The following is a 26,521-nucleotide window of genomic DNA, read 5'->3' as shown; positions in this document are numbered from 1 at the left end:
TGGGTTCCGTTCTAACAGCAACGTCGCAACTCGAGTCCCACGTATGTCAAGTAATATATTTAGTACTCAAGTTACGACAATGCCCTGTTATTAAGGCACCATGACCCTGTCGTAACTCGGGAGTCTGACATATGTTGAATACCTAATTTTTCCCAGTTCTCAATCAGTGATATTTAAAATTACAGTGTATTTTTTAGGATTGCTTGGAAAACACATGAAATAAAGACAGCATTTCTACTGTACTTGGTGTTTTAATGCACACACAAGATATTAAACACAGTTTACTGTATGAAGTGTGAAAAACATACAGAACTGTAAATTGAAATGATTGTTCTTTTTTTATGTACATACTGTACTGTAAAACATTATCAAAAATAATTTCTGTACTACTATACCGTATATGCACTGTAACTTTTAATAAAAAAACATGTAAACTCCATCAGTACCTGTACCAATGTTATTTGTACTGTAACAATACAGTTTTTCATATACATGTACAGTACTGTATCATAATGTGGTAAAAAAATAAAAAATTAAAAATTAAAATAAAACAGGCACTGTACTGTATATTTCTCATTTTCTCATATACAGTCCCATACTGTACTGTGGTTTTTAAAAAAATCACATGGTGTACAGTACAAGAATACCTGTACTGTATCTCTTTTTGTTAAACCATAAACATTAATGTACTGTACAGTACAGTACTCTAAACTGAAAAATATGTACTGTACTACAACAATACATTTTTTTTAGACGTTGTTAGCTGTGGTAGGAACTTCATATATGGGTGGTTCTTGGTCACCTGGATCTTAAGTAAGAATGGTTTAAAAAAGTAGTCAGAGTTAAATGTTTGGTATGCTTCTTTTTTTCTTCATATATTTTGCGATAACATCGCACCACTTCCTGTATCTGTCTGTTGACTTTTGTGAAGCACACAACATCTGGATCCATATTTTGGAGTAAGCCAAGACACTCATTCAATTTTGAAAAAACTTCAGCTAATCCTTTCATTGTCAGTACCATTTCTGGCACCTCAGTTTCTTCCTCCACATTGCTATCTTCCTCAGCAATTCTTTCTACTTCCAAATCAATTAGGTCCTGATTTGTCAGCTCGCCCCAAGTCCCATCTTCTTGCCATCTGCACAATATTTTCTTCAGTCATAACATCTTGATCAAACTCTGTGTTTCTGTTTACATAACGCTTCAGCAATTTGTTCCATATTGCCTGCATTGCTTTTTCAGTTACTTCTGCCCACGCAGATGCAATGTTCTTGATATACTGTAGAACATTATAGCTCTTTCAGAACTCCCCATCTGTTGCGGCTATTTCCTGAGCAAACATAGCCCGCAGGTAGTATGCCTTGAAGTTGGCAATTGCACCCAGGTCCATTGGCTGAACAACAGCTGTTGTATTGGGAGGCAGAAACAACACCTTCATATCTGGATGCAAGTCATCTAGGTTAGGAGTATGTCCTGGAGCATTATCAAGTAGCAGCAGAATTTTGTAGGGAATATTTTTTTTGTGGCAGTGTGCTCCAACCTCTGGGATAAAACAATTTAAAAAACAGTCTTTGCATAACACAATGGTCATCCAGGCCCTGCGGTTACTCCTATAATAAACTGGGAGTGCATGTTTGTTGATGTTTTTTAATGCTCGTGGATTCTCAGCATGATAAATGAAGAATGGCTTTAATTTAAATCTGACTACATTACCTCCAAGTAGAAGTGTGAGTCTGTCTTCAAATGTCTTAAAAAAAAGGCATCACCTTTGCCTCTTTCTGGATGTAAGTGCGTTCTGGCATTCTTTTCCAAAAGAGGCCAGTTTCATCCACATCGACGTCAGAACTTGCACCCACCCCACTCACACGCATATTATGTAGCCCAAGCCTGCGTTTGAAACGCTGAAACCAGCCTTTGCTGGCATTGAAATTCTCAAGGTATTCCTCTCCTTTATGTTCCTTGAGACGATTAAAAATTCTGTGTGCTTTTGCTTGAATTGATAGTAGGCTCATAGGAATCCTCTTCTGGATTTGGTCCTCTATCCAGACCATCAAAAGCTTCTCTATGTCGTGGATTGACCCTTGCTTCTTTTTTGTTAATATTGTTGAGTTTATTCCAATCGCTCCTTTGACTGCATCACAAATCCTATTCTTATCTTTAAGAATTGTGGAAACTGTAGAATGTGATAGTCCTTCCTCACTTGCTATTGCACAGACTTTTTTTCCACCTTCATAGGCATTAATAATTCTCATTTTTATGTCCTGATTCAGAGCCTTTCTTTGCTTCTTTGCTGAATTAGCATTTCCAACAGAAGGACCCTTCTTGCCACACATCTTTGATTGGGGTACTGTAAAGAAGTGTCTACAGTACTGTACTCTTGAGCATATTAGTACTGTACACTGTACTGTAAAGTTTTCTGTTTTAAAATAAAAAACTGATTTTTTTTAAATTAGTACATAACAGTTTTAGAACAGAAAACGTGTACAGTGTAATGAATAAATCATAATGGTTTCTTTCAGTTTTTGCTGTTTATATTTGTTGCAGTTCATATATTCTAACACAAAGGACAAGTATGAGGTATAACAGTGAAATGGGTGTGTTATCTTCAGTTAATATAAAGTTCTTGAAGTTGAACAATGATGCATTCATAAGTTCTGTGCATTCTATAACAGGAGATCTTTACATGGTGTCAGAAGTAAACAGATTTATTCAAGTTTGTCATGGCTGCAAGCAGACAGCAAGTGCCTCCTATGGACTTTGATAAAGACAATGGGGCCGAATTATCATTGTGCGAGTGGACATGATCCGATATGTCCGGTGCACATCACTAAATGCCGACAGCATACGCTCTCTGCATTTATCATTGCACCAGCAGTTCTTGTGAACTGTTTGTGCAATGCCACCCCCTGCAGATTTGTGGCCAATCGGCCTCTAGCAGGGGGTGTCAATAAACTTGATTGTATTGGATCGGGTTGATTTGTGGCAATGTCTGTCCGCTGCCTCCGAGCAGGCGGACAGGTTATGGAGCTTCATAACTTGTGTTTCCGGCGAGCCTGAAGGCTCGCCAGAAACACGGGGCATCAAGCTCCATACGGAGCTTGATAAATATGCCCCACATCAAGCTCCATACGGAGCTTGATAAATATGCCCCAATGTATTTGAGCACTGGACAAGATGAAGAGAGCTCATGAAATTTTTAATTGCTGGCCCTGATGCTGACAAATGGACACAGGAGAAGAAGGCTGCACAGTTTCTCATTTGCATTGGAGAGAAAGGCAATGTACTACAGAATTTGGCAGCGCTTTACAAATAAATAATAATAATAATAATGTGTTATTTGAGAAGTTTGAGGCATACTGTAATCCTAAGAAAAACATAACTGTACAGAGAAAAGTGTTTTATGAAAGACATCAGGGTAAAACAGAATCTATAGATGAGTGGGTCACACAGCTACATCTCATAAGTAAAGACTGTGGACTCTATTTAACAAGGTCTGGCGGACCTGATCCGACAGTGCGGATCAGGTCCGCCAGACCTTGCTGAATACGGAGAGCAATACACTCTCCGTATTCAGCATTGCACCAGCAGTTCACAAGAGCTGCTTGTGTAACGCCGCCCCTGCAGACTCACGGCCAATGGGTCGCCAGCAGGGGGTGTCAATCAACCCGAACGTACTCAATCGGATTGATAGATAGGCCCCTGTGCCTTTAATGACTGTGATGATATGATAAAAGATAGAATTGTGATGGGATCAAATTCTAGAGAAGTACAGGAAAAATTACTGCTAGAAGAGGATATAACCATAAACTCTGCAGTAAAAATAGCTAGAGCATATGAAACATCCAGAGCTCACATGCAGTTAATTCATAGTGACACAGACACAGAAGTCACACATGGTGCAAAGGAAAAGTGAAAGTAATCTGATTCATAGCAGAAAAGCAAATAACCTGCAGGATTGTGCAGAGCAAACTCTTTACAGAAGTTGTACCAAATGTGGTACAAAACGCACTAAGAATACACAGTGTCCAGCACAGGGAAAAATTTGCTACAAATGTCAGAAAAACAACCATTTTGCCATGGTGTGCAGAAACAACACTATAAAGTATAGGAAGTCAGTGAATAAAGTGGAGAAAGATGAAAATGAGAGCCCTGGAGGAGTGCCTACTGCAATGACCCTCGCATAGGTCTAGGCAGTATAGGTGTTGGTAGGAGGTTGATAGGAGGGGCCGGGGAGAAGGCTATATAAGTAAGGGGCGGGTCCTGAAAAGAGCGCCAAGAGCAGTTAGCAAGGTCCGTGGGGGAAGAATCTTGCTGTTTTCCACCACGTACCTTGCAGCATGGCAACTCTTCAGGACCTGTTGGGAGCAGTGACGGCCCTGTCTCAAGCCAGGAGCAGCGACTGGGTGAGGGAGCAGTTAGCTACAGTGGGCATAACGCCGCCTGAAGGAGTGTAGCCGGTTGGTCAGGGCAGGACAGCATGGCCCCCTGGAGGGAGGCCAGCCAGGAGGGCCAGGCCTCCAGTGCGGCTCAGTCCGGAGCTAACGAGTCGGCCCAGGACCAGAGGGGTGAGCTTGAGGGGAGGAAGGAGATCGTCTCCTGGTGCAAGAGGAGCCGCAGGAGCTGTGTTGCTGCAGAGGCCAGGAGGGGCGGAGGAGAGATGAGAAGAGCGGGCCGACGGAGGCCAGGGGAGATTACTTCACCACCTGACAGTCGGGCGGCAGAGGAAGGAGGACAAGGGCTGTGGTTACAGGTAAGTGGTGTGGCGGTAGGATGAGTAGTGTGGAGGTGGACATGGGGGAGCAACAGGAGGCCAGGACCGGGAGAGGAACATGGAAAGGCAGGTGGGGCAAGGGAAGGGGCATGCGGGTTGAGCATGGAGGTGGCTCAGGAGGGGTATGTTGAATAGGGGCTGTTAGCAGCACAGAAAAGCAGGGGAGGAGTATGGGATAAATCCAAACTGCCTATAGTTAAGCACTGGTATTTAACAACGATATATGGTTGGGGCAGTAATCATTAGAGGCACTTTGTAGTTCAATGAAGGGAATGTGGAGGCACTATATTAATGCTAATTATAGCCAGCAAGCGCTGCTTTGGAGTGCAGGTATGCAAGCATTCGGCTGATGATAGTGACCCTGAATCCCCGCCCCTCCTCCCCCTTCTCTCCCCCATTTTTAAATTTCTTTCTTTTTCTTTCTTCCCCCCCTTTTATTTTTCCTGCTCTCCTTCCCTCATGGGTGGGCTTATGGTTAACAGGGTTTTATCCGGGTTACATGGGTGGCGAGGTTGGGGGAGTATGCCTACTGTTCACACGGTTAATAAAATATGTGATGTTATGTTGCACCCCCTTCCCATTACAACACCGACAGAAAATAGAGTGGCAGACAGGAGCAAGGACGGTGGACCTGTGGTGCAGGGGTCACCTATGCGGGAGCCAGATTATAATGACATGGACATGGACACAATCTTTTTGGGAGACTCTTACAACGAGTTTGAGGAGGAACAGCAGGGCGGCACAGATTCTGGAGCAGTGGCGGTGAACCAGGTAGGCGACATGAGTGTGTTAGCCCAGTTGCTGCAAATTGTGTCCCCTGGTCCTGCTTGCGGGGAGAGAGTTGGGAGAGGGCCTAGCCAGGAAAAGGGCCGGGAGCAGCGGAATGGAGGCAACGGGGGCAGGACTGGTTCGGGGTGGTCTGGTAGGACTGGCCTTGAAAATGTAATCTCTTCACAGGCAGGATCTGGACATGGTTGTAGGCATAGCAGCCAGAGAGTTAGCGGGTCGGGAGCGGCTAGACGACGGGATAGGTCCCATTCCCCAGTGGAGGACAGGAGAAGAAGGATTTTGCATGCTTCTCCCACGTGGGGCAGGTTGGAGAGGTCTCCTAGGAAAGGTAGCAGCCACGAAAGAGGGAGATCTAGGCCCATGGAGCAAGCAGCAGGGTGTCCGGAAGAAAGAGCAGGGAGAGCAGAACAGAGGTCGGTCAAAAGGAATAGGAGGATGGAAGGTGTAGGACACGGGAGCCAGGAGGCCATCAGCTCGGGACCAGTTACAGCACCTAGCAGCACAGGTGAGGTGTCTGGGGTGGCTCCTGAGTCATCTACAAGCACAAAAAATGTAGGACATACTTCTGAAGGGTTGTCAGCATTGTTGAAAGGTTTAAAGGACTTGGTGGCGCAGGTGGAGAGGCAGTGTGTAGAGGGAGGTGGTATAGCAGGGGTCTGGGGCCAGCAGGTAGGAGCTCAGGGAGCAGGGGGTTCCATTAAGGTAGCTGACGTCGCCATGAGTAGACCGTGTTTGTGCACCATTGGGCCGCTGGGTATACACCTGACTCAGGAAGTCAAGGAGAAGATTTGGAAGCGGGAGTTCTTGGAGATATTTTCATTGCTTCTGCTGGAGCAATTTGTGGAGATCAAGGAAGATCCGAAAGCGGAGCAAGGGAAGAAAGAGGAGGAGGAGCGCAAGAAGAGATACAGGAAGCTGACGAAAACCTTTAGGAATTGGTCAAGGGCGTTTTGTATATTGGCCAGTGTAACGGCAGAGAAGTACCCGGATCAAGGTTCAGCGTTATTCTGCTACTTTAGCGAAATATCAGCAGCATATCGGACGTATGGAGGGATGGCATGGTGGAGGTACGATGAGCAATTCTGCCAGAGAATTGCTGTGAAGCCAGATATGAAGTGGGATGATCGGGACATGGGTATCTGGCTGGAGATGATGACGCCTCTTAGAGGGGGACAGTCCTTTTGGGGCTCAAGTGGAACGGGTGCCAGAGGAGCCAGGGCTATGGAGGTGGTGGCCCTCAGAAAAGGGTTGTGCTTTCAGTACAATGACGGACAGTGCAGATTTGGAGGGTCATGTAAGTATAAGCACGAATGCTCATGTGTTCTCAAAGAGCTTTAAAAGGGGGAGAGGACCGGTCAAACCAGGGGATTTGGTTGCACAGGACACGGACTCCGGTGAAGGTCGTAGAGATGGTGCCATGGTTAAGACTGTACGCTAGGGGGCGGAAGGGGAGGCAGGATGTGGAGCTGCTGCTAACCGGCTTTAGTTCTGGGTTCTGGATTCCGTTTGAAGAAAAAAGGGGTTCTAGGGCACATGGGAATTTGAAATCGGCTAAGTTGTTTCCGTAAGTGGTGAGGAGTAAATTGGGGAAGGAAATAGCATTGGGGAGGATGGCGGTCCCATTTCGGGACATCCCGATGGACAATTTGAGGGTTTCTCCTCTAGGTGTGGTACCAAAGAAGGTAGAGGGGCAATTTAGGATGATCCACCATTTATCTTACCCTAAAGGGGATTCGGTCAATGATGGGATTAACCCGGAGGTGGCAGCGGTCCGTTATGCATCTTTTGACAGGGTGGTAGAACTAGTACGGTCAGCAGGGGTGGGCGCGCAGATGGCCAAGGTAGATGGGGAGTCAGCCTTTAGACTGCTTCCTGTGCACCCGAGGTGTTATCACCTGCTGGGTTGTTACTTTGATTGGGCATATTTTGTGGACATATGCCTGCCGATGAGCTGTTCTATCTATAAATTTTGAAAAATTCAGCTGTTTTGTGGTGTGGGTGGTCCGGCAGATGTCGGGAGTGGAATCGGTGGTCCACTATTTAGATGATTTCTTGTTTGTGGGCCCGGAGGGGTCCGCGGATTGTGAACAGTTTATGGGGACCTTCATGCAGGTGGCCGATCATTTTGGGATACCGGTGGCGGCAGAGAAGACGGAGGGGCCCTTCCACATGCCTGAGTTTCTTGAGGATTCAAAATGATTCACTCTGAATGGAATGCAGCCTGCCAGCAGACAAAATAGGAGACTTGGTGGAGGCAATTGAGGAGGTGTTAAGGAAGCGGAAGCTGAGGTTGAAAGAGTTGCAGTCCTTGATTGGCAAGTTTAACTTTGCATGTAGGATTATCCCTGTTGAAAGGATCTTCACAAGAAAACTGTCGGTGGCAACAGCAGGGATAAGAGAGCTTTCTCATAGGATCCGCCTGAGGGCGGACATCAAAAAAGATTTGGTAATTTGGAAACATTTTTTACAGAACTTTAATGGGAGGGCTTTGGTGCAAGAGGTCACAATGGCGGAGGTGGATCTACATTTGTACAGGGATGCAGCTGGTGCTGTTGGTTTCTGGGCATACTTGCAGGGTAAGTAGTGTGTGGGGCAATGGCCGGAGAAGAGGGTACAAGGGGGGTTGACAAAGAATTTGGTATACTTGGAATTGTTCCCACTGGTGGTGGCTTTGGAGGTATGGCCTCCCCTGCTGGCAGATAAGAGGGTTACTTTCTATTCAGATAATATGGGTGTTGTTTTAGCTATCAACCGCTTGTCTGCTTCTTCGTTGCCTGTGATTCATTTGTTGCATTTGTTTGTTTTGTTTTGCAATGTTTAAAATGCAATGTTTTGTTCCATGCTGTGCATGTGCCAGGTAAAGAGAACAATGTGGCTGATGCTCTTTCCTGTTTGCAGTGGGATCGCTTTCGGTGGCTGGGTCCGGAATCGGAGGAATCAGGGGTGCAGTGTCCGGAGTCGTTATATGAGAGAGCATTTGTAGCAGGCTGAATATGGTGAGGGGAGCGGTAGCTCAGGGTACATGGAAATCTTATACGCAGGTATGGGCCTTGTGGTTCAAATTCTTACAGGAGCGAGGTGGGGTTCAATCAGCAGAGGACAGAGTTAGGGCCATCCTGGATTGGATGCTGGAGTGGCAATGGGTGGGGATGTCGAAATCCATAGTCAGGAGACGATTGGCTGCTATGTCATTCTTATTCCAACTCATGGGGCTGGAAGGTGGGACCAAACGTTTTATGGTTAGACTGGCTGCAAGACGTTTGTTTAGAGGGATAAAGGTGTGGGACGGTAGGAGGCCAGTGGCTTTTGCCATGTTAGTGAGAATAGTGGGATGTCTGCGAGAAACGTGTTCATTGGATTTTGAGTTCAAAGTGTTTAGGTTGGCTTTTGTGGTGGCATTTTTCGGGACCTTTAGAATATCAGAGTTGGTTGGGAAGAACAGAAGGCATACAGGGGGATTCAGATGGCAGATGTGTCAGTGTGCGAAGGGGCCCTGACAATCTGGTTGAGGAAGTCAAAAACTGACCAGTCAGGAAAAGGTTGTCAGATAACGCTGAGGGCCATGGGGGGGGGGGGCTTGTTGCCCGGTGCAGGGCTTTGTGGATTATGCGGAAGTAAGGCCTCAGAATAGGGGCCCGTTATTCATTCACAGAGATGGGATGTCTCTTTCACAGTTTCAATTTCAGGCGTTTTTTAAGAAGTGCGTAAGTATAGTGGGTTTGGAACCAGGGGAGTTTGGGACACACTCATTTAGAATAGGGGCGGCTATGGAGGCTCACGCCTTGGGTATAGAGGTAGCAGGGATCAAGAGAATTGGGAGGTGAGTTTCTAATAGTTATATGTCATATATTAGACCAACTTTGGTTAGCTATTAATGCTGTTGCTGTTGTTGTTGTTTGTTTATACAGGTCCGGTGCATTGTTGGTTGATGGGCCACTCATATATATATACTGGGCAAAGAAGGCGGCAGCAGTTAAGGAGAGTGGGGGACAGCTAGGGTGGTCACCAGAGGAGGTCAGCGTTCGATGGCTAGGTTTCAGAGGCATGAGGTGGGACCAGTTGTTGGTTAAAGTAGTGGAATATGCACGTTTGTTCAAACCGCCTAATATATTGTTAATCTATGTTGGGGGTAATGATTTAGGGTTCATGTTGTAAAAAGACTTAGTGGATGGGATGAAGAGGGATGTGAGGAGACTGTTGGAGCTGTTCCCAAATTTGGTGTTATTGTGGTCGGAAATTTAGCCGAGGCTAGCTTGGAGAGCTGCATGGGATGTTAAAAGGTTGGAGGCATCTCGAAGGAAGGTTAATAGGATGATGAGTAGTTTTGTTAAGAGATTGGGAGATTCTGGTAAATGTTACTTCCTTCGAGATGGAGTTCATTTAAACGAGGTGGGACTGCATTTATTCAATTTTAATATACAAGAGGGGGTTACATTGGCCTTGGAATTGGTTGGCAGGGCACGGCAGTAGGCCTTTGCCTGTGGCGGAGTGCTTACCTGAGGGGATAGCAGTTAGGGGTACCTCCTGGATGGGCAGGAGAGAGGTTGGTGGGTAAGGTGTTGGAGAATGGAGAATATGGGACTGCTATGGGCAAGCCTGGTGTTTGGTTTTAAGTATTGTTTATTAATGACTGGTTATATAAATATATATGTTTATAAATAAAAAGCTGCAGCCTTTGTACCCCATGTTGGTGTTGTGTCATTATTTAGATAAGTACCGAGTGGAAGGGTCATGGGAGCCCTGGAGGAGTGCCTACTGCGGAGGGGCATATGACCCTCGCATTGGTCTAGGCAGTATAGGTGTTGGTAGGCGGTTGATAGGAGGGGCCGGGGAGAAGGCTATATAAGTAAGGGGTGGGTCCTGAAAAGAGTGCCAAGAGCAGTTAGCAAGGTCTGTGGGGGAAGAAGCTCCCGCCCTCCCTCCCTGTAGGTTGAAGTGGAGTAAGTCGCAGCAGTGTGGTGGAGTGCTTGCATGGGAGAATAGCAGTTAGGGGTACCTCCTGGATGGGCAGGAGAGAGGTTGGTGGGTAAGGTGTTGGAGAATGGAGAATATGGGACTGCTATGGGCAAGCCTGGTGTTTGGTTTTAAGTATTGTTTATTAATGACTGGTTATATAAATATATATGTTTATAAATAAAAAGCTGCGGCCTTTGTACCCCATGTTGGTGTTGTGTCATTATTTAGATAAGTACCGAGTGGAAGGGTCATGAAACTGATAGTGACATTGATCAAGGTACAATATTTCTAGCTATGGTGGATAAAACAAATGTAGAACAAGATGAAGTAAATGTTGAGATTCGTATGCACACACAAAACATACCAAGTTTACATACAGTACAGTATTTTTTTAAACAAATAAATAAATAAAACATTTTAAACACAAATCACAGTGTAACTGAAGAAAAAAAAGCAAACTTACTTTTCAATTTAATTAAAGGGATATCACAATACGACAAAATGGATGCGTACTTCTGCACCATGTATGGCTTCCAATTGAAGACTGATAGAGACACTGATGATGCCAGATGCAGAAACGGACATGACATGTACTCATGTAAGTGTGGTTGGTTGTTATTCGCGCAAGTTTTGACGTAACCGCTGATCTGCGCAACGATCGTCGGAACCGCGATTCATTGCAAGTCTTATATGTCGTAAGTCGTGGACTCTCTATATTCAAATAATGATGGAACTAAACAGAAAAAGAAAAGGGTTATCTTCATAACAACACTTGAAAAGGACAGTATACACCAATTTTCATATAACTACATGTAATAGACACTACTATAAAGAACAATATGCACAGATACTGATATAAAAATCCAGTATAAAACTGTTTAAAAACTTACTTAGAAGCTTTCAGTTTAACTCTGTGGAAAAGGTAGCTGGAAAGCCCACTGCAAGTGGGAAATAAGACACTCCCCCCCCTCCCCCTTCTTTTGCACATGAAAAGACCCTATACAAAAACAGGAGCAAGCTGGAGTAGGTATCTGACAGTATTCTCATAAAACTTTGGGACTTGGTTAGGAGTCTGAAAATCAGAGCAATGTTATTTAAAAATAAGCAAAACTATACATTTAAAAAAAAAAAAAAACTTTATGGGCTTTATAAATAGATCATCTACAAAACATTTATGTAAAGAAAAAACGAGTGTATAATGTCCCTTTAACTAGAAGGTTTACATCTATTCATACATACCTGCACTTTACTTTACAGTAGACACAAAAGACATATTAATGTTAACCTTATAACATACAGTATAAACAGAGTGCTAGTATTTAGATCAGCTGATTAGCTATTCACAGCTTGAAAAAAATCATAAATCAAAACAAGTATGGCTCACATATATTACAGTCTCTATTAATATTATTATTATCCTTTATTTATAAAGCGCCAACAGATTCTGCAGCGCTGCCCATGGGTACAAGGATAAAAGTACAGCGGAGAAACAATACAATAAAAGACAACATTTTACAGAATTGAAGGCCTTATTCCCGTGGGAACTTACAGGGGCATATGTATCAAGCTCCGAATGGAGCTTGATGCTCCGTGTTTCTGGCGAGCCTGCAGGCTCGCCAGAAACAGCAGTTATGAAGCAACGGTCACAAAGACTGCTGCTCCATAACCTGTCCGCCTGCTCTGAGCAGGCGGACAGACATCGCCGGAAATCAACCCGATCGAGTACGATTGGGTTGATTGACACCTCCCTGCTAGCGGCCTATTGGCCGCGAGTCTGCAGGGGGCGGCGTTGCACAAGCAGCTCTTGTGAGCTGCTGGTACAATGCTGAATACAGCGAGCGTATTGCTCGCCGTATTCAGCGATGTCTGTCGGACCTGATCCACCCTGTCGGATCAGGTCCGACAGACATTGATAACTAGAGGCCACAGTCTCTACATGAAGAAGAGCAGTACACATGTAAAACGTTAGCCGTACATGTTCAATACAATTTAACTTAACTGATGCCCTTTAGGCCCTAATGGATATACAAAAAGGATCTGTTGTGCAATTGAGATTGCGTGTGAAATTCTTAAAAGGGCTGAAATCAGTGTTTGAAGGCAGGATCACTGAGAGGCGTTTGACTATACATCTCTGTAGGTGGCGATACTTTTCTTAGCAGAGATTTTCAGAGCAGCATCGCCACCTACATTGAAGATGCAATGTAAATGATCCCTTTTACACATGTAACACATGCACATTCACAGAGAGAGAAGCATTCAACCAGGAACTAACAACAGCTCAGTAGCTTGTTCAATAGCAAGTTACCACCTAGGAGTATGATCTGATCAACTATTGGGAATGATGTATTTTTGCTGATTTTTCATTGAGTGTGTACAACTTTATATATATACATTTATTGCTTTGCTATATTTGGTGCCTCTTGGCACCTCTTCATAGGTTATTACCTTAATTGTGCACATATAGTGGATCTTCTGGTCGAATAGGACCCACTTGTCATTTCCTCAGACTAATAATATGTCAGTATATTACCTTTGTTGTTGCATTAGAATATGCAAGCTTCATAACTTTCCCTGATCACACACACACATATATATATATATACCTATCATGGGATTTAGCAGGATATGACATTCACTATAGTGTGTATAGATGTAACCACTTTATTAATACTATTGCTCTTGATGGATCTAAACCAGATGTGTCAGTTTGCAATATTGTAAATACTTTTATACTGTGATAACATATTTCTTGATCTGATCTGTATTCTTTGAACATCACATGTATTTATGCATTGCAGCACTGTGTGTTTAAAGTATTGTTTTTAAAGTATTTTCCACTATTTGTTTTTAACCAATTACCAAATAAGGCTCCCTTTTTAAATGCAAGTGATAATCCATGGCTATCAGCTATATCTAAGGTTTATTAGCCAAAACACATAAACTGCTGTTTTGGGATTGTTGTCCTAATTGCTTGAGTTTTGTTGGTAACGACCCGCGTAGCTAACGCTGGCTTTTTTTCCCCCGCACCTTTTAAATACCGCTGGTATTTAGAGTTCACAGAATGGCTGCGTTAGGCTCCAAAAAGGGAGCGTAGAGCATAATTTACCGCCACTGCAACTCTCAATACCAGCGGTGCTTACGGACACGGCCAGCTTCAAAAACGTACTCGTGCACGATTCCCCCATAGAAAACAATGGGGCAGTTTGTGCTGAAAAAAAACCTAACACCTGCAAAAAAGCAGTGTTAAGCTCCTAACGCAGCCCAATTGTTTCCTATGGGGAAACATTTCCTAAGTCTGCACCTAACACCCTAACATGCACCCCGAGTCTAAACACCCCTAGCATTACACTTATTAACCCCTAATCTGCCGCCCCCGCTATCGCTGACACCTGCATATTTTTTTAACCCCTAATCTGCTGCTCCGTACACCGCCACAACCTACATTCTACCTATGTACCCCTAATCTGCTGCCCCTAACACCACCAACCCCTATATTATATTTATTAACCCTAATATGCCGCCCCCAACATCGCCTCCACCTACCTACAATAATTAACCCCTAATCTGCTGACCGGACCTCACCGCTACTATAATAAATGTATTAACCCCTAAAGCTAAGTCTAACCCTAGCCCTAACACCCCCTAACTTAAATATAATTTAAATCTAATGAAATAAATTAACTCTTATTAAATAAATTATTCCTATTTAAAGCTAAATACTTACCTGTAAAATAAACCCTAATATAGCTACAATATAAATTATAATTATATTGTAGCTATTTTAGGATTAATATTAATTTTACAGGCAACGTTGTAATTATTTTAACCAGGTACAATAGCTATTAAATAGTTAATAACTATTTAATAGTTACCTAGTTAAAATAATTACAAAATTACCTGTAAAATAAATCCTAACCTAAGTTACAATTAAACCTAACACTACACTATCAATAAATTAATTAAATAAAATACCTACAATTACCTACAATTAAACCTAACACTACACTATCAATAAATTAATTAAATACAATACCTACAAATAAATACAATGAAATAAACTATCTAAAGTACAAAAAATAAAAAAGAAACAAGTTACAAAAAATAAAAAAATATTTACAAACATTAGAAAAACATTACAACAATTTTAAACTAATTACACCTACTCTAAGCCCTCTAATAAAATAACAAAGACCCCCAAAATAAAAAAATGCCCTACCCTATTCTAAAATTAAAATAGAAAAGCTCTTTTACCTTATCAGCCCTGAAAAGTGCCTTTTGCGGGGCATGCCCCAAAGAATTCAGCTCTTTTGCCTGTAAAAAAACCCCATACAATACCCTCCCCAACATTACAACCCACCACCCACATACCCCTAATCTAACCCAAACCTCCCTTAAATAAACCTAACACTAAGCCCCTGAAGATCTCCCTACCTTGTCTTCACCACACCAGGTTCACCGATCGGTCCAGAGGAGCCTCCGATGTCTTGATCCAAGCCCAAGCGGGGGGCTGAAGATGTCCATGATCCGACTGAAGTCTTCATCCAAGCGGGAGCTGAAGAGGTCCATGATCCGACTAAAGTCTTCATCCAAGCGGGAGCTAAAGAGGTCCATGATCCGGCTGAAGTCTTCTATCAAGCGGCACCTTCAATCTTCTTTCTTCCAGATCCATGTTCATCCCGCCGAACGCGGAACATCCATCTTCACCGACGACTTCCCGACGAATGACGGTTCCTTTAAGGGACGTCATCCAAGATGGCGTCCCTCGAATTCCGATTGGCTGATAGGATTCTATCAGCCAATCGGAATTAAGGTAGGAAAAATCTGATTGGCTGAAGGAATCAGCCAATCAGATTCAAGTTCAATCCGATTGGCTGATCCAATCAGCCAATCAGATTGAGCTCGCATTCTATTGGCTGTTCCGATCAGCCAATAGAATGCGAGCTCAATCTGATTGGCTGATTCAATCAGCCAATCAGATTTTTCCTACCTTAATTCCGATTGGCTGATAGAATCCTATCAGCCAATCAGAATTGAAGGGACGCCATCTTGGATGACGTCCCTTAAAGGAGCCTTCATTCATCGGTAGTCCGTCGGGAGAGAAGGATGTTCCGCGTCGGCGGGATGAAGATCGATCCTGAAGAAAGAAGATTGAAGACCCTGCTTGGAAGATGACATCGCCTGGATAGAAGACTTCTTCAGCGCCGCTTGGAAGATGACATCGCCCGGATGGAAGAATTCTTCAGCGTCGCCTGGAGGATCACTTCATTGGCTGGAAGATTTCTTCAGCGCCCCTTGGAGGATCACTTCTGCCGCTCCGGATCTCCTCTTCAGTTCCATCAGTGGCTTGGCTGAGTGAAGACGACTAAAGGTAGGATGATCTTCAGGGGATTAGTGTTAGGTTATTTTAAGGGGGGTTTGGGTTAGATTAGGGGTATGTGGGTGGTGGGTTGTAATGTTGGGGGGGTATTGTATGTTTTTTTTTTACAGGCAAAAGAGCTGAATTCTTTGGGGCATGCCCCGCAAAAGGCCCTTTTCAGGGCTGGTAAGGTAAAAGAGCTTTTCTATTTTAATTTTAGAATAGGGTAGGGCATTTTTTTATTTTGGGGGTCTTTGTTATTTTATTAGGGGGATTAGAGTAGGTGTAATTAGTTTAAAATTGTTGTAATATTTTTCTAATGTTTGTAAATATTTTTTTATTTTTTGTAACTTAGTTCTTTTTTATTTTTTGTACTTTAGTTAGTTTTATTTAATTGTATTTATTTGTAGGTATTGTATTTAATTAATTTATTGATAGTGTAGTGTTAGGTTTAATTGTAGGTAATTGTAGGTATTTTATTTAATTAATTTATTGATAGTGTAGTGTTAGGTTTAATTGTAACTTACGTTAGGATTTATTTTACAGGTAATTTTTAATTATTTTAACTAGGTAACTATTAAATAGTTATTAACTATTTAATAGCTATTGTACCTGGTTAAAATAATTACAAAGTTGCCTGTAAAAAATAATCCAAAAATAGCTACAATATAATTATAATTTATATTGTAGCTATATTAGGGTTTATTTTACAGGTAAGTTTTTAGCTTTAAATAGGAATAATTTATTTAATAAGAGTTAATTTATTTCGTTAGATTTAAATTATATTTAACTTAGGGTGGTGTTAGGGTTAGGGTTAGAATTAGCTTTAGGGGTTAAAAAATTTATTAGAGTAGCGGTGAGGTCCAGTCGGCAGATTAGGGGTTAATGCTTGAAGTTAGGTGTCGGCGATGTTAGGGAGGGCAGATTAGGGGTTAATACTATTTATTATAGGGTTATTGAGGCGGGAGTGAGGCGGATTAGGGGTTAATACATTTATTATAGTAGCGGTGAGGTCTGGTCGGCAGATTAGGGCTTAATAAGTGTAGGTAGGTGGAGGCGACGTTGGGGGCGGCAGATTAGGGGTTAATAAATATAATATAGAGGTCGGCGGTGTTAGGGGCAGCAGATTAGGGTTACATAGGGATAACTTAGGTGGCGGCGGTGTGCGGTCGGCAGATTAGGGGTTAAAAAATTTTAATGGAGTGGCAGCGATGTGGGGGGACCTTGGTTTAGGGGTACATAGGTAGTTTATGGGTGTTAGTGTACTTTAGACCACAGTAATTAAGAGTTTTATGAACCGGCGTTAGCCCAGAAAGCTCTTAACTCCTGACTTTTTGCTGCGGCTGGAGTTTTGTCGTTAGATTTCTAACGCTCACTTCAGCCACGACTCTAAATACCAGCGTTAGAAAGATCCCATTGAAAAGATAGGATACGCAAATGGCGTAAGGGGATCTGCGGTATGGAAAAGTCGCGGCTGGAAAGTGAGCGTTAGACACTTACCTACACGACTCTAAATACCAGCGGTAGCCCAAAACCAGCGTTAGGAGCCTCTAACGCTGGTTTTGACGGCTAACGCCAAACTCTAAATCTAGGCCTTAGTTTGTCCAGGGGAGAATAGCCTGGTATTTCAGGGCTGGACTAATATTGTTAAGTGGGATCAGACTAATACACTTTAGGAAAGTTCTCCTCTGTGAAAAACACAATTGGTCTAAAAGAAGCTACGGCCATAGAACTAGCCACTGAGCTGTTGTTCTGGCAGATTGCTTCTCTTTCTGTATTTATATGTGTATTGCCTAATTCGTGCATTCAGAACACAACCAATTAAACAAATGTGATTACTGACTTCTATGACATATAAATATCATGAACAAGTAATCTGCCAAAACAAAGCAAAACTTTTTTTTCAATCACTACAATACTTAGGGCTCAATTTATCAAAGCCTTCGGCAGGCTTTGCCCCCCTACGACTGCAGTCCATATTTAACAAGCAGCAGTCATCTCATCTGACCTGGGAGATTGACAGCTCCTGCCGCGTGGGCAAGGGGCAGGATTGCACGCAAGTGCAAAATAGTTCTTGTGTGCAATGCTGAATTCCGGCAGCCCCTGTGCCCCTGTCTGCCGCAGCTTGATAAAACGACCCCTTAAGCAACGCATTATTGCATTATACAGTAAAATACATATGAATAAATCATTGTATATACATATATCCCCACAGAAACTAGAGGTTTAATAGAAAGGATTTTTTGTTCTTTATTAGCAAGGTAGATTGCAGTCATAATGAATATATAGGCATTCCATGGGAGTTTGATGGGCGTTTCATGGGAGTAGACTGTATTTTGAGGAAACATCACTGTGAGTTTATAATTTTAAAGCACTGTCCTCCATGCACCTTTTTAGCCATATCAGTCTCTCCAGCATTTCAGTGCCTAGAATTTACTTTGTGAGAAATCTACTGAATGTACAGTGAAACTTAATTTACATTGACAGTATTTGAAGTCTTACTACACAGAAACCTTTTTTTGTTTTAGCAAATCCACAGTCTATGCTGTGTAATCACACTTTATATACAGCCCAACCCTCCCTCCCAGAGATCGGAGATGAGAGGCCAAGACTGTGATCCCTATTTTTTCTTATGGGACACACACCACCACTCATTGGAATAGAGAGGGTCATCCCACTTTCTTTGAATATAGACCGCCAGATTGCAAGACAAGCAGGGCCAAAAAGGCAATTTCTAGTGGGTCTGACGATATGTTAACCATCAGGGCCTTAATCAGAGAAGTCTTATTGACCAACAGTCTAGATTCTGGGAGGAGCACTCAGAAGCTGCTGCTTTAAAAATAAAAACCTGCAGCCAAAATTTTTTTTTTTTAAAAATACACAAACGAAGCAATGATAATAATAAACTAAGGGCACCACACAATTATATTACACAAGAATAACCTTATAGATGAGTGGGCATTAAACCCTTAAAAAGTTTTCTTACTATACAAGAGATATTAACCAACTTTGTTACTCTGCATGGTTCTTAAGTCCGGTGAAAAGTTCTTGTGAGTGTAGATCTCTATCTCGAGTCTTCAGGTCTCCAGGCTGAGAAAGACTAGGCCCTCTAAAAATAATGCATTGAAATTCAAGTGACTTAAAGGGACACTAAAGCCAAAAAATTTCCTTCATGGTTCAGATAGAGCATGCAATTTTAAGCAACTTTCTAATTTACTCCTATTATCAATTTTTCTTCATTTTCTTGCTATTTTTAATGAAAAAAAAAACAGGTGATGTGATGTATAGGAGCCGGCCCATTTTTGGTTGAGAACCTGGGTTATGCTTGCTTATTGGTGGGTAAATATAAGCCTTCAAGTTTTACTTTCCTGATTTTAAAATAAAGATAGCAAGAGAACGAAGAAAAATTGATAATAGGATTAAATTAGAAAGTTGCTTAAAATGTCATGCTCTATCTGAATCACAAAAGAAAGAATTTGGATGCAGTGTCCCTTTAAGCACTTTACGTACTGAAAATAATCTTCCTTTATTCATGTGCACGTGTGACTTTTTCAGGATAGATTGTGTTACTGGTGTATATCTCGGATTCTCAGTAGGCTTTGTATTTCGGCCTTAGTAGGCTTTGTAGGGAGACCACTCCAACCAGAGGCCAGAGTTGTTTCAGCAACTTGGGACCCATTTGATTCTGTTCCCTCCTCGCATGTGACCAGCCCCATCACAGTACATAGAAGTAATAGGCTGCCCAAAAATTTTTTTAGGTGATTTCCAAAATAAATATGAATCTAGTGTAAAAGATTATTTTTCTTATCTCTTTGCATGCTCTTTGGTACATTGCTTGTACTCAGTCTCTGGTAATGCTACTCCAGTAGCATCTTCATTATATCTTCAAAAATCTCGAGGTTAACTGCCATCCTATGTCTTCTGTTAGACACAAGCACTCAATGATAAGTGAGGCTGATGTTACTCACTTTTTACCTGGGGACCCCAGGGAGTGATGACATTTTTCCACACAGAGGGCCACCAAAGATCATATCAATCCAGACCAGTGTAGCCAGCAAAAAAAAAAAAAAAAGAATGCCACCACGATTAGATATTTTAATTAAGGGGGCGTGTCTAACCACCGACCAAGGTGGCTGCCTGTTCTATAATGGCTGAACACTTAAGTCAATAAAACTGCTATTTATTGCCTATCTGAGTACAAATCCACATTTACTTCTACGAGAATTAGTGAAGACAAATACTCGAGCAACTGATTATGGCATCTCGTATTTATAACATCAGCCCAGCAGACCAGTAACAAGGAGATACACAGCAGAGGCCTTGTAATGGCCTCAATGTTCTCCCACCCCTCCATATTCCTGAAGTGTCAGGTAACGCAGCTATATAAGCTGAACGAATCGCAACCAGGTGTTAACTATCAACTTTGGGGAACCTTATATATACCATGCAACACATCCAAGAAGCAATCTTTGTGCTCCTGGAGGAGTATTTCCTTAGGCTGCATCACCTAGTGGATCAGAGTTTTGGCCTTAACGAACTTCCTACCCACGATCCTGTCATGGCGAGTGGCGACAGAGGAGGTTGGAGGAGATTTGCAGATTCCACTGCAGGCACATGCGGAGATCCTTTGCAGCTTGAGGTGCATAGAGCCAGACCCTCAGGGGGTGGAGATGTCCGGAGCGCACATTGACGAAGACAGCTGCAGTGAGCTGAGGCCGTGGAGCACCGGGGTCTCAGTCCACACCATGGATACCTATAATGCAGAGAGGCCTGCTAGTCTCTTAAGCCTACCAGAGAGGGTGCTGTGCAACCTAATCCCTTTCTGCCTGTTTAGAAATGAGGAGCCTGTGGCAAACCTTGCAGCGGTCTGTGTGGAGATTCAATTAATTGTAAAGAGACTCTGTCTTACCCTGTCTTTGGAAAAAAGCACTTATAGAACTAGTCTATTATGGCGTTCCGGCATAGGTTAATGATTCTAAGCTCACGTGTGCAACAGAGATATGGAAGACTATGCAAGAGAAGTGTTTTAATGTCTCCTGAGTTGCTTGCAGAAGAACGCTGGAACTGTTCCTTGATAGTCATCCCGGTATGGGAACTTTTTACTCTACAGCTAAGTTTATTTTACTGGCCCAAATTTAACATGCAAGAACTCTAATGGCAGCTCCAAAGCCTGAGTTTTAAATGACTGTAATTGTTTGGACAATACAACGAGTATTATACTCTAGGTTGGGTCAGTTTCTGTAACTCTGAGTATCTCCGTAAGTGTACATATCCCCCCCCTCTGTATACAGTAGCAGTCTATTGGGTCTGCTGTCTTGCTTATTCACAAAGTTTACGCAGCTTGCATGATAATTTTTACTTTTTCCTGAAAGGCTATATATTGTTCCGTATCCATCAACCACAGAGAGCAGTTGTTAAATATTGACTAGGTGTTTAAATGTTGAAAAATGTATTATACAGGATTATACATGTATATTTTGTTCATTTACTTGCCCTGCTGTTTAGGGTTTGTGTTTAATTGCAATACTGGAGACTAAAGTAAATAATTTTCTAATAGGTTAAAGGTATGCATATCCCTCTATGCCCAAGGTTTACAGCTCTTATAGCCAATACCATATTTCTCTGGGGTAAACACAACCATGGGCTCATAATGCTTCAACTTATTTATGCCATTATAGAGGTTAGTTATGAAGAAGACATTACCCTTCTACATAAGGCCTTTTTGTGCTAGTTGTGAGCGATTCAGGACATCAGAGGATTCTCAAAATTCTTTGCATACACATTTTAATAGACCTTTTATCTTGACGCTAGCTCTCCTAACCTTGTAGCTATTTTAAGTTTGTAATTATTCCTTGTATGTCTCATTTCCCCAATGCCGAACTGTTAGCAGCCGGGACAGTAAAGGCATGCTCATCATATCTACTACTTAGATTACAGGGGATTAATATGATATTTTTTGATAGCAGTCACCGTGTTTTAATTGAGTTATAGCTGCAGGGTTGAACTTTGCAAAGTATTTTAATATGTTCTACTGGTTCTATAGAAAAGCTCACCTATGCATGGCCCTCCTTTAATAACGTCACATTTTGTCTACCAGCTAGCTCTCCTATCTTAGGTTGCCTTAACTGATTCTTTGGTAAATGACTCCAATTTAGCCCTGATACATAACCTAGCAATTAAGTCAGATATTCAGGGCTAGCCCCCTTTTTCCTAGGTCTTTTTTTTGTTTTTTTTGTTACTAATTGCACAGACCTTTAGGCAATGTAGATTTGTGGCTTTACAAAAGATCCTAACATACTCTGTCTTTGTGGTTGCTAATTTTTAAAGTTCAATGCCTATCTACAAGATAAATTCTAATTATGGTATTAATTTGAATTGACCATTACTTTGTTTATGTTCATGGGTAGTTCCACAGAGTCCCTAGATATTATAAAAGCGTACTACTCACAGTTTGTTACCTGATTGCTTAGCAAAATAAAATATAAAACCTGAGGTCTTCATAGTGGGATCCAAAAGTGGTCCCTCCATCATATTACAACTTCCCTTGTTTTCAGATTTGTATTTTCATTTTAGGTCCATGAGTGGCCTTTTTGGTTTTGTTGGGGAAGGTTAGCCTCTATATCGGCATTGTTTATTAATATGACAAACAATGTTACCATTTATTGTACTTCAATGTTTTCTGTTTGTTTTCTGATGCTTGTATGCCAATCCTTAGTACCTCAATAAAAACCATTTAAAAAAAAATATATATATTTTAATTAAAGCAGAGAGTGAGTTTAAAAAAAATGTATAGATTTTTTTTGAGATCTGAAGATATCCTTTTTCACTTGCTAGTTTGCATAACAAAACACATTAAAACTTTAAAGAAATAAAGAACCTAAGTTATATAATCAGATTTTACGATTATGAAACAAAGGTTTAATAAAAATTAAAAAAAACGGTTTATGGCAGAAATAAAGGGATAGGGTATATGGCAAGATGTGGGACTGGGAAGGGATCAAAGGTATATGTCTATACGTGTGTGTATGTGTGTAAATATAAATATTTGTGTATATATATGAATGTATGTACATATGTATTAAGTGTTTAAAACGTAACTTTCATTAAAATAGTATAGCAATTTTAGTGGATGCCCCCAAAGAAGTTTACTAAGTTGGAATAATATGGGCATCCACACTCTCCAACATACAGATGCTTGTTAGGCTATGGCTCGAGTGATAACTTGTGACTGGTAATGTGAGAGCAAATATAGAAGCACCATTAATTATGCTCAAGTGATTTTAACCTCAATAGCGCTAATATTTTTGTGCTCCAAAATGTTAAATTATTCCCATTAAAACAAAATTGCTATGCATTTTCATTATTTAATTTTCCTAGTTTTCCTGTTATTTACAACTGAATATTGTAGGTTTTCCACCCCAGCAGAGGAGATAGGATAACAACACTAAGGGCCAGATTACAAGGGGAGTGCTATCGCTTGATCGATATCTGTGTTTTTTTACGTTTGTTTGCACATAAGTTAAATAGAGCTTGACTCGTAATCTTGCCCTAAAGAGGGTTCTTTTGAGGTTTCTCTCTGATTGGGAAAATCAATAAGTAAAAAAATACACGTTTTCCTAACAAAATGACAGGATAAAATGCTTGTAAAACTGAAATTTTATTAGCAGATCTTTTGCAATCCAGTAATTTCTAATATATATGAGAAAATTAATTTAATGTACCTTTAATAAGGATATGAGCATATGATGTATCTGTTAGTCTGCACGGCTAAACGACCAGAGGTCAAAGTTTTAAGGACTGATATACAAGTTGGCTCTGTGGGTAACAGAACAGCTCCTGCAACTACTAGGATTAGAGACCTGCTTGATATAACAACATTTTGTATGTTACGTGAGTCCCTGTGTTAACCACTGTCACTATGACATATTGCAACCTATTATATTGATATTATTAAGTTATCTCAAATACACCAAACATTAATGGATTGCAGATGGCTTGTGGTCAGTGCCACAGCTCTGTATTCTTTATATGCCAAACTATTTGGAACTTTAACCCTTCAAGCCTTTTTGACCTTTCACCTTTGTCCAACCGTACCTCAAGCTGTGGGTCCCAGCTGCCAGCTTTAAAACCTAAAACTGCAGTCAGAGGCAGAAGGATTCTGCCTTCATATAGTAAGGGAAAGCTGATCAAGCTACCTTTGACATATAAAGATTGCTGATGCAGACAGTGACACTCTGTGATGCCACGGGTGGTGTGGTGTCTGCCATTGGAGACCAGTGGGAGGTGAGGGATGGCAGATAGCTGTTTGTGAGGTATTAGGTATGGATAAGGGGGTAGGAGGTGTAGTCTGTACACTACATTTAGATACATTTATAAGTTATCTAAATAATCACTTCATTGCAGCAAATTTCAGAAGTGTGGTGCGCAGCTGCAATTAGTGGCCTTCTAATTGCAAAAACAAATGGCAAATCCATGCATGTTGGCTGTTTCTGAACAAAGGGGACCCCAGAGAAGCTTTTACAAAAATGTGTTTTATGACTGCATTAGTTGTGTGTAAATCATATCAGTGAGAAACCCAAATGGCTAGATTACGAGTTTTTGTCGATAAGGCTTGCGGGCTAATGAGCCTTTGTTTCCCACCGCTACCTTAAGACAGCGCTGGTATTACAGGTTTTTTTAAACCTGGCGTTAGCTGCAAAAAGGTGAGCGTAGAGCAAAATTTAGCTCCACATTTCACCTCAATACCAGCGTTGCTTAAGTCAGCAGTGAGCTGGCAAAATGTGCTCGTGCACGATTTCCCCATAGGAAACAATGGGGCTGAGCTGGCTGAAAAAATAACTAACACCTGAAAAAAAGCAGCGTCCAGCTCCTAACGCAGCCCTATTGTTTCCTATGGGGAAAATAAATCTATGTCTACATCTAACACCCTAACATGAACCCCGAGTCTAAACATCCCTAATCTTACACTTATTAACCCCTAATCTGCTGCCCCCGACATCGCCGACACCTACATTATATTTATTAACCCCTAATCTGCCACTCCAGACATCGCAGCCACCTACATTATACTTATTAACCCCTAATCTGCCTCCCCCGACATCGCCGCCACCTACAATATATTTATTAACCCCTAATACACTAACACCCATAAACTACCTATTAACCCCTAAACCGAGGCCCTCCCACATCACAAACACTATAATAACATTTTTAACCCCTAATCTGCCGCTCCGGACACCGCCGCCACCTACATTATACTTATGAACCCCCAATCTGCTGCTGCCCCTAACATCGCTGACACCTACTTTATAGTTATTAACCCCTAATCTGCCACCCCCAATGTCGCTGACACTATATTTAATTTATTAACCCCTATTCTGCCGCCGCCGCCAACGTCACCGCCACTATTATAAATTTATTAACCTCTAAACCTAAGTCTAACCCTAACCCGAACACCCGTCTAACTTAAATATAATTTAAATTAAACAAAATAAATTTACCATCATTAAATAAATTAATCCTATTTAAAACACATTTACATTGTAGCTAGCTAGCTTAGGATTTATATTTATTTTACAGGCAACTTTGTATTTATTTTAACTAGGTACAATAGTTATTAAATAGTTATTAACTATTTAATAACAACCTAGCTAAAATAAATACAAAAGTACCTGTAAAATAAACCCTAACCTAAGTTACAATTACACCTATCACTACACTATAATTAAACTAATTACCTAAACTACCTACAATTAATTACAATTAAATTAAATAAATTAAATTACGAAGAAAAAAAAACACTAAATTACAGAAAAAAAAATAATTACAAGAATTTTAAACTAATTACACCTAATCTAATCCCCCTAATAAAATAAAAAAGCCCCCCAAAATAATAAAATTCCCTACCCTACACTAAATTACAAACAGACCCTAAAAGGGCCTCCAAGCGGCAGAAGTCTTCATCCAGGCGGCATCTTCTATCTTCATCCATCCGGAGCGGATCCATCTTCAATCCAGCTGACGCGGAGCCATCCTCTTCAAACAAAGTCCTAACGGAGAATGAAGGTTCCATTGAATGATGTTATCCAAGATGGCGTCTCTTGAATTCCAATTGGCTAATAGGATTCTATCAGCCAATTAGAATTAAGGTAGGAAAAATCCTATTGGCTGATCCAATCAGCCAAAAGGATTGAAGTTCAATCCTATTGGCTATTAGGACTTCATTTGAAGAGGATGGCTCCGCGTCGGCTGGATTGAAGATGGATCCGCTCCGCTCCGGATGGATGAAGATAGACGATGCCGCCTGGATGAATACGTCTGCCGCTTGTAGGTCCTCTTCTGCTCGGATTGGATGAAGACTTCTGCCCCTCTGGAGGTCCACTTGTGCCCGGCTCAAGGTAGAGAGATCTTCATGGCAGTAGTGTTAGGTTTTTTTAAGGGGGGATTGGGTGGGTTTTAGAGTAGGGTTGGGTGTGTGGGTGGTGGGTTTTAATGTTGGGGGGGGTATTGTATTTTTACAGATGAAAGAGCTGATTACTTTGGGGGAATGCTCTTTAAGGGCTATTTGTAATTTAGTGTAGGGTAGGGAATTTTATTATTTTGGGGGGCTTTTTTATTTTAGATTAGATTAGGTGTAATTAGTTTAAATT

The sequence above is a fragment of the Bombina bombina genome, chromosome 2 (genome assembly GCF_027579735.1).
Source record: "Bombina bombina isolate aBomBom1 chromosome 2, aBomBom1.pri, whole genome shotgun sequence".
Taxonomy (NCBI): domain Eukaryota; kingdom Metazoa; phylum Chordata; class Amphibia; order Anura; family Bombinatoridae; genus Bombina; species Bombina bombina.
The sequence above is the reverse complement of the archived record's forward strand: the minus strand, read 5'-3'. Positions refer to the sequence as shown.